Genomic DNA, 9,704 nt, shown 5'->3' with positions numbered 1-9,704 from the left:
AATCGTTCTTCTAGTTGCATGACAATAACTTGTGTATGAGTATTTTTATTGCTCTGAAATTGCACTGCAAGGTTCGATACCACAAGAAGAAGGTTTTGATTTTTTAAGTAGATAATTGCCCAAACTGATAAGAAGTTAGGGGCCAAAACCAAGTACTTTACTAGTTTTCAAACACTAGTGTGTGTGCTAAGTGTATGGTTGTCTCTTAAATTATACCACATTGTACAAAAAGATCAATCTTCAAGTATTTTTTTTTTGGGGGGGGAGGGGTCATCAAGATATAATAATTATCAATTAAACAAAAAATGGGAGCCACAATTCATTTTGATAATTCTTTGTAATAACTATATAGTCTGATCACAGATTTACCAGGTATTGCACAACACCACGGTGTATTGCACAACAGCTTCAATTGAATATAAATTCAATCAAATATCACATTCCAAGTTATTAACTACATTGAATCTGTGTCAAAAATCTATAATGTGTCAAATATTTAATTACAATCCAAATAAATTCAGACCTGTATCGAGCTTTAATATTGTGTCAATTTTTGTCCCATTCTGTTCAGAAAGAACTCTGCGGTCTGATCCAGATGCGCTCGTTGAAGCATATTTATTGAATTTCCATGTGATGAAGACTTCCCTATTTCAAATATAATTGTATTTTTTTCTACTTTATATTACGTTTTCTACACTTGATTGGTGTTGTATGTCATCGTTTATATTTTCAGTGTCAATGGAAACGTCACAGAAAGTAAGTTTTATATCTTTACAATCAAAAAGGTGGCTTAAACTTAATCCAAACTTATACTTCTACATTGTATCTTGATATATTGAAACTATGTATCATGAATACAAATGTGTCACATCATGATATGACTTTCTTTTCTTTAACAACTCTATACTCGAAATGATGAAAATAGATTTACAGACATTTTGAAATGTTGAGTAAAATATATCAATTTCTGAACATACACTGACATTTCTTATTCATTTTGTAATTAACTCTTTCAGAAAAAGCAAAGAATTGATAAGGTATTCTAGCGCCTTTGTTTGTTTTTTGGAATATTGCAATTTTGAAAGTACAACTGATCCATTAAAAGGTTAACAGTTATCATATACCTGATGAAATGAATGTTTCATGGTTTTAAATATGTAATATATGTCATAAAATGTAAAATGAAAGTAAATGCAAAAGAAATATTCATCACTCACATCATCAATGTGGACATAAAAGTTGTGAACATCTTATATAGATACATGCATAATCAAAAACGACAAACATAATCGATGAAAACAAAGTGATTAACGTCTTTATTTTTCAGCTGTTGGAAAAAATACAAATGATTTCACTATTATATGCAAGTATGCAGAATGGAGGTAAGAAAGATATGATACAATATTTGTTTCTGCATATAGACATTCCACATATATTGAAAATATTTTTTTCAATATTTATGATAAGGAAATGTTAATAAAAGCAACAGTAGTACACCGGTGTTCAATGGTCACAATTCAATTTAGCGAAAATAAATCCGGGTAAACAATTAAAAACGATCGAAACACATCAATCACAATATAAAATAAATGGACCAACAGCAACACTGAACTACCACATATGCAAACGACAACATACATAGTAGCGGACTGTCTGATAAAAACAGTCATACTCCTGACTTGGTACAAGACATTTTGGAGAACAAATGTGTGTTCAACCAGCTGTAAAGCATGTTAAACGATGTATATACGACTATTTTCCTCTCTTTGTCTACAGTTATATTCTGTATTGTGTATATATGAAAAAAGAATATGGAAAAATTAAGTATATTACGCTAGTTTCAATGTTTTTGGAAGTTGTTTATATAAGTCAAAAAATTAAACCCAACAGGGTTCTTCAACGGGATTTGAACTGACACCATTGATAAACCATGTACTCCATTGGTAAGCATCATGGTCAGCGCCCTAGACCACTTGATCACATCAGCTATACAAAAATACCGAAGACGAATCTAAAGATAGACATAAGAAATATGTTTTAAGCATGTGACGATGTTATATTATTGTTTATTAACAATTTATTTTTATTTGTCAGTAATTTAACTCATAAATATTTCTCTAAAGTTCTATTTTTACTTTTGAATAGATATATGCAACATTTCGCTAGTCGTCAACCTAGCTCCATCGGCCGTGTGCATCTATCCACTTGGAATCGGATGATGGAACTATTTTTAAAGTATTAACTAGCGTGTTAAAATTGTATCCTTATACATTCGTATAACTTTCTGACTGATTTAGTTTATTATAAAGATATCCCTAAAACTAATTGAACTTTTTTTTAGAACTAGAAATTGATAAGATCAGCAGAATACATAGACATGTAAGTAGAAAAGTCTTTTTGGTTAAATCTATATAGCAAATATTCATTTAATTAATTTAATGTTATACCACAGAATAGTACTTCGTTTTCTTCATTTTGAACTCTGTAGTTTATCATTTTAGACAATTATATCTCTTACAAGGTGAAATAAACGAATAGGCAAACATTAGCAATGAACTGAAAGCAATCATTAATCTTCCTTATCTAAATACATACCTTGTTAACAATTTCGCACACATATAAAGTTATGCATACTTTACATTTATAGGTTAAAGACATGATATCAACGTTAGTCGAAAAAATGATTGATAACATGTTAGAAGAAGAACATGAGCTAGAAGTAGAAGAACAGAGGAAAGGAGAGGTAAAAATTATTTTTGTGTATGTTTCTGATTGTTTATTGGAACTTTTTGGAATTTTGGATCCTCAATGCTCTTCAACTTTGTACTAGTTTGGGTTTATAAATATATTTGATTTGAGCGTCACTGATGAGTCTTATGTAGACGAAACGCGCGTCTGGCGTACTAAATTATAATCCTGGTACCTTTGATAGCTATTTACACCACTGGATCGATGCCACTTCTGGTGGACGTTTCGTCCCCGAGGGTATCACCAGCCCAGTAGTCAACACTTCGGTGTTGACATGAATATCAATAATGTTGTCATTTTTATAAATTTCCTGTATAAAAAACTTTGAATTGTTTGAAAAACTAAGGATTTTCTTATCCCAAGCATAGATTACCTTAGCCGTATTTGGCACAACTTTTTGGAATTTTGGATCCTCAATGCTCTTCAACTTTGTACTAGTTTGGGTTTATAAATATTTTTGATTTGAGCGTCACTGATGAGTCTTATGTAGACGAAACGCGCGTCTGGCGTACTAAATTATAATCCTGGTACCTTTGATAGCTATTGATGGTTTCTAAACGTCACATTAGAACAAGAGGGCTATTTTTGGGCGATAAATATGTCTACCGCTTAAAAAGACCTCTGGATAATTTATAAACTCGGTCTGTTTCTGAAAGTAATTCTAACATCATTTTTCATTTTTGTATCCCTGCATACCACCATTCCCTATCCGGAATTATAATTGTTTTGAACATGCTTTGAACGACAAAATTTCTTCCTATGTTACGTTTACATTTTCTTACGCCAAACATGCGAAACACTGAATGTGTTTTTTTTATTTGATAGATGCTGTTTGTGCTTTTTTGTAAATGATTTTTTTGTTTGGAGATTGTAACACAGTGATGTGACCATATTTTGACTATTTTACCGATTGTGTCTGTTTTGTTCACGCATCGATGTGAAGATAACGGAATTTGATGCGACTGTCATACAAATGATAGTTTTAGCGCTATACAACCAGGTTCAATCAACCATTTAAAAATGCCCGTACCAGGTCAGGAGTATGACAGTTGTTGTCCATTCGTTTGATATGTTTTGTCGTTTCATTTTGCCATTTGATTAGGCACTTTTCGTTTTGAATTTTCCTCTTTGCTTTTTGCATGTATCGATAGCATTATAGTTATACGACTTAATGTTTCTTTTCGTGATTTTACATTACTCGTCACAGTGTTGTATCAATTACAATTTGTACATTTGTACTGGCATTAAAAAAATGTATAATTCGCTCAAATTGAAGCATCCTCATTTGGAAACCTATACTTGAGAATAATAATATATGAGACTTTTTAATCATGCATGCAAGTTGTTAATCTACACAACTAGGTACAGTAACTGTGTTTATTCTCAAAGGACAAACTATTATCGTCGTATGTTGAAATAATTTTTTAAACAACCTCTTATAAAGTGTTCCCTCGTCATCTTAACAAACGTCTACATAACAGGAATTATTCAAATTTTTTTTCTGGATTTTCAGACACAAGATGAACTAGATGAAAATGAGCCCAGTAATACAGGTAAACTTATGATTATTGCAGTAAAACTTCTTTTTTAATAAAATCGTTGATTTCAATATTTCATCCTGAGCGAATAAATCTGAGAAAAAGAAATTATTTCGGTGACAATTATGGTACTGATAACAAAAGTTCATTCTACCACTTTTACTAGAAATTTGCGAGCTGATGCATAGATTGGTATAACACATCGGTTCAATGCCATCTTAAATTGTACCTGCTCAGATTCACAAGTTACACTGATTTATTAGATCTTCCTGTCACATCCTTAACGAGTTAATAGTAATGAAATGTTTGTTTTGAAATGGTGTATGCTCAATCAAAATTGCACTTCAATATTATAACAGCAGTCGGTTTTTATCCAGACTTTTTCTGCATTATTTCACATGACATAATTCACAAGTTGTATTCTAGTGATCACTTAAAATATCTCTATGTTCTGCAAGTAAAATTGCAAGTGTTTTGTTTCCACTGCTTATATTGGTTATATATACTAGGAAAAGGAGAGTTTGTTTGGCGTTTTATTAATAACAGCTGATACTTTTTTTCCTTGTAGAGTCAGTCTTATATCAGTGTGCCGAGGAAAACACTGACAACTTCATGTCGGAATGGCAAAAAGCGAATCAGGAAGTGTCGCACTTATTGAATAGAAACAACGAAATAGTTGTAAGAGCGACAAAACTGCCCCAGTGCGACATTCCTTCAATGAATTTCCAGCCAGATATCGATGGAATAGTAGTCGAGTTGACAAGCTTTGCAGGAATAACATTTCCGTTGACACATATCTCAATACTAAGACATGAATTTAATAGTTTGGAAAGGATTTATCCCAAGTTGAAGAAACATTTAGATCTTCGTCACTATTCCGAACAAACACTGAGTGTCTTAGCACAGTGTAAGGGCACAGAAATATCTATTGAAGGTCCGTGGCATATATGGCTTGGTGTTGTACCGCTACCCGGCACAGTTTTTCAACAGATACGATTTTTAAATATGACAAAAGTGACTTACGATTATATCAAATCAGTCGGAACAACTCTGACATGTAAAGCAGCTGGTGCTGCACTGGGTGGTAGGGCACGAAACACTTTGATGAAGGTTGATTTGCACAGTGTAAAGCATTGGACAGTTATGCCGGACGAATGTATGGATGTTCTGAAGTTGCTACAGGTTGCAGTTGACGAGGTAACATTACCAGATGGTCTCATTCCTATAATATTTGCATTCAGATTTGGTGAACGAACAAAACATGATATTTCTCTTACCGGTTTTAATATGATAAGAAAGACGACAGTACATGTTGGTGTAACAATTTCAAGTAATGATTTGCAGTTATTGTGGGCCAGGCATGGAATTCAGCAAGTGACCGGGGACAGAGGTACAATGTATTCCTGCTGCTCATTTTCTGACATCGTGAATTTCCAGTCTAATACTGACGGCAGAAACATTGACGTTTCGGCTGATGTGCTTAACGTATGCACGATCCCCAACCAGGTTCAGTTTGTTCAGTTTTATGGGGATATTCCACATCGTCGTCCACACCTCAATGTTTACCATCCTGTGTCTGGAATAATTGTATGTGGAGATGTTATCAATAAAACAACACGTGATGCTATCGAGAGGGCTATTGACCCGTACATCTTCTCTTTCGACCAAAATGTTAATCTCCTCCGAGATCTTCGATGTAGGATGGAGTTTGTAGTTGAAGTGCCTCCAATACCCCATGTTATAGCTCCACATATGTACATTTCATTACCAAATATAGAAAGACTGTTACAAAAATACGATTTATTGGTACCATATGTAAATGCTGATGACTCGCTTTTGTCTGCTTTGAGATCAGTGGGCACACAAATGATAGAAAGACTTCGTAATTTGTATGATGAATATCAACTGACTGGAGACAGTACTGCTACATGGGAAGCATATTCTTTAGGTATGTATAATATTATCATTATTTGTGTACTATCTGATGTGAAAAACACCAATGTATTCGAAGATATGTAACTTGATTATGTTATGAAATGCGTTTAAAATACTATTTATACCTGTATTGGCAATAGATTCATTAGGATCTGCGAAATTTTAGTGTGTATAACTCAAGACCTGGATGTATCTATTAAAAAGATAATCGAATGGCAAGTGTAGGTACCATTTATTCTAATATATATGTTTCCTGTTTTTATTCTATGAACATATGTAGTTTAATTTACACCTGTGTAAATCATTTTTGTTTCTGTAATGAAAAGAAAACCAATAGTATATGTCCAAATTAAGATGTACAAACAGAACTCTATCTTCATTAAAACGGTCGAACAAGACACAATACAATTATTATTAATAGATTTCATCAATCCATGACAGAGTTCATTACGGATACTCATCTTTGTTTGTTCTACATGGAGCACCCTATGATTTCTACTATTTCTACAGATCATGTCTGATGTGATATACCGGTAATACGAAAATTAATATGCGAAAAAAAAAGAAATGTTTCGCACTAAAATCAAAATGACACATTTTTCGATTGAAGTTGTGTATATCATGAAAAAAGTCTTTCATAAAAGCAATAATGTAAGAGGTCAATACTTAAGAAATGCTGCTAAATTGAGTGTCAATCAATGTATATAAATGTCTGTAGTGCTGGTTGCAAAATGTATAAGCTTATATTTCACTTCAGAGCTATGTCTTGAAAAGATGTTATGGGGAAGACCTGCCTCACCTGTATCGAACAAATTGGCAGTGGAAATAGGTCCAGGTGCAGTTAGTCTAATGAACTGCAGAACAGGCCAATTTGGATTTCTTGCATTGGAGCCTTGGATTTACAGAGCCACGCCACCACCACTTAAAATTTGGTTCAAGTCCAGTACAGCAAGTTCGAAGGTAGAAACTTTCTACGGTTTTCACAATTTTCTTGACAGTACGTGTGAATTGCTGGGAAAACAGTTTATAAAAAGGTTTCTTGAAGATTCGTTTATCAGTCAAAGTGTACTTCCTGGTAGCTGTGTTGACTTTTTCCAACATCTACAAGGTCAACCTAATTCACTATACAAAGGAGTTAGCATAGGAAAAATGTCCCGGGAAGATGTAGCCATGAGTCTTATGGCAATGGCTTCTCCACGAGCGTCCAAAGTGTGTACGCGGATGATAGAGTTTCTTACCCTAGCAGACTTACAGTTACAAGATGTCCTACTATCAGGTATTAATAAATTCATTATTTATTGCACTTTGCTGTACACAATTGTTTTAGAGACATAGCTCTCTCTATAAATTCGGGCACTATATTATTCATTTAAACGACAAAAACTAACACCGGATAACTTGCCAATATACAAAAAAGAAACATTAGACATGTTCAAACAAATGTTTTCATCTTTATGGAAAGCAATGTGTAATGTGTAAATGGTACGTCTTGATACCGTGTGCCACCACAAGTTTCAGATTCTTAATATATACATTTTAATTTTAACAAAAAGACAACTAGGGACATACATTATTGTATAATATGGTAGGCGCAGGGCGAATTTCATCATTGATACTTGTGTACTTATAGACATTTGTGTGTCGGTAATACTTGAATATTCTTTGTATAGTATGTTTGCTGGACTTTGAAATATTGTTTACCTTAACTATTTGAATACACTGCCATAAACAAAATCGAATAAACAAACTTATAGAAAGGTCGTTATTTTTCTGCTAAATTTGCTTTATATTATCTCAAATTTCACTATACCACTTGTGCATTGACATTGTTTAAATCTATATCATTTAATTTTCAGGTATCATGGAAAATCAACTAGTGCGTTTCCCTGTTATTCAAACATGGGATACAGCTGGAAACAAGACTTTCAGGTTAATCTCGAATAAATTTGTTGAGTTTTGTTCACCTGATGGCAGTAATAAAGCAGAAGCGGAGAGGTTAACCACGTCGATTATACAAGAGCTTGAGAGGCGACAACTAGTATATGCGCGAAAATTCAACTATCTGAGAGGAACATCATTCCCTTGGATTATACCTGTAATGGAAAAGCTTAACAAAATGAAGAAAAGACTAAATGCTAGACAACTTCTGGACACACTGACATTTCTTTCTTGTGTAGCATTGATTCAACAGCAGTGGTTTGTAAACTTTAAAAATATAGAACCAATGCTCTCGACACTTCCTGTAAATCAATTTACAATGCAATTGTTAGAAATACTGGGGAAAATAGATTTGTCTTTCGTTGGGACCCTCAAAATTCGTCGCCTACATAAAACCATACCTTTTCAGTTGCCGAAGGCTACCGCTATAGCTACAACTGCAGAAAAACCAGAAGTGGAAAATCCAAAGCCAACTGAAGAAAGTGAAGATATTAACCACATTCAAGATGTCGTGGAGGATTATGAAGAGGACACGCAATGTCAAGATGTAGAAAAAACACTTTCAAAGCACCTTCCTATGGCTGTAAAAACTTTTTGGACGGCCCCTGAACTAGAAATTTTGCATGTTTTCAAGATGAAGAAATACAGACAAAATACGTTGAAAGAACTTTTTGAAATTTACTGCCATTTATGTCGTGATAGGAAAGTACCAGACAGAAGTTTTGAAAGTTTTAGGAGAAAACTGAACCGTGTCATGTCCACTTAATGAAATGAAATGTGTATTTACTTTGCAGACTGTTTATTCATTTTCCTGAAATTTATAAATTTTCAACCTACCATAGCATTTTCAAGTTTTATGTTATACATAGATATTTTATCAACACTTGTTTTTTCTCTCACGTATATCTCATGAAATAGCACATAAACTTTAAACATAAAACCATGGTCTTTTATTTTAAAAGCTGGATGTAAAGCTACTTTCTTAATTCAATTTATAGTAGAAACAAAATGCAATAGTTTTTATGCAATTTTTGATTAATAATAGTTATTCTTTCGTCTTATATCTGCATATGTTGTATATAGTAATACTATGTTGTATATTAGTAAGATAGTTTGTGTTATGCTGTAAATGATTGGTTAACCTTGTACTTTCTTTTCTGATTCTGAAGGGTTAACTTATATATACACATACCATTGTATATTATTGCAATTATGTCATCTGTTATGTTGTTACGCACGTCTTCACAAACAGATTGTGGTGTACTCTATTATCATGTGTATTTTATCTATTCAAAATCTTTATTACCTTAAACTTTACAGTTCATCGGTGTAAATACAAAATTTCATAGTAAACAAGTAAACAGACAGAGAATGTTCATGTAATATTGTCTCTGATTTTAAATGCATTAAAAATGTATTTTCCTAAATTGGTTAACTGTTTGATGTTCTTTAAACTTAAAAGTTCAATAGATTTAAACACAATTGGTCTAGACCAGTAGTATTTCTTTATGAATTTTACTCTAAGTTTCTTATATTTCGGACCCA

At 33.0% G+C, this 9,704-nt stretch overlaps 1 long non-coding RNA gene across 1 annotated transcript; it reads left to right on the top strand.

Moving 5' to 3' along the window:
* Positions 1-2,653: 2,653 nt before the first annotated feature.
* Positions 2,654-9,033, top strand: LOC143059958 (uncharacterized). The gene is made up of 5 exons (XR_012973716.1): positions 2,654-2,743; positions 4,262-4,301; positions 4,855-6,234; positions 6,979-7,497; positions 8,078-9,033. It is a non-coding gene; the product is annotated as an uncharacterized LOC143059958 (long non-coding RNA).
* Positions 9,034-9,704: the final 671 nt, after the last annotated feature.

Source organism: Mytilus galloprovincialis, unplaced genomic scaffold, assembly GCF_965363235.1.
Source record: "Mytilus galloprovincialis unplaced genomic scaffold, xbMytGall1.hap1.1 HAP1_SCAFFOLD_46, whole genome shotgun sequence".
NCBI classification, from domain to species: Eukaryota; Metazoa; Mollusca; class Bivalvia; order Mytilida; family Mytilidae; genus Mytilus; species Mytilus galloprovincialis.
Note: the sequence above shows the minus strand (reverse complement) of the source record. Positions and strands in the feature narration are given on the sequence as shown.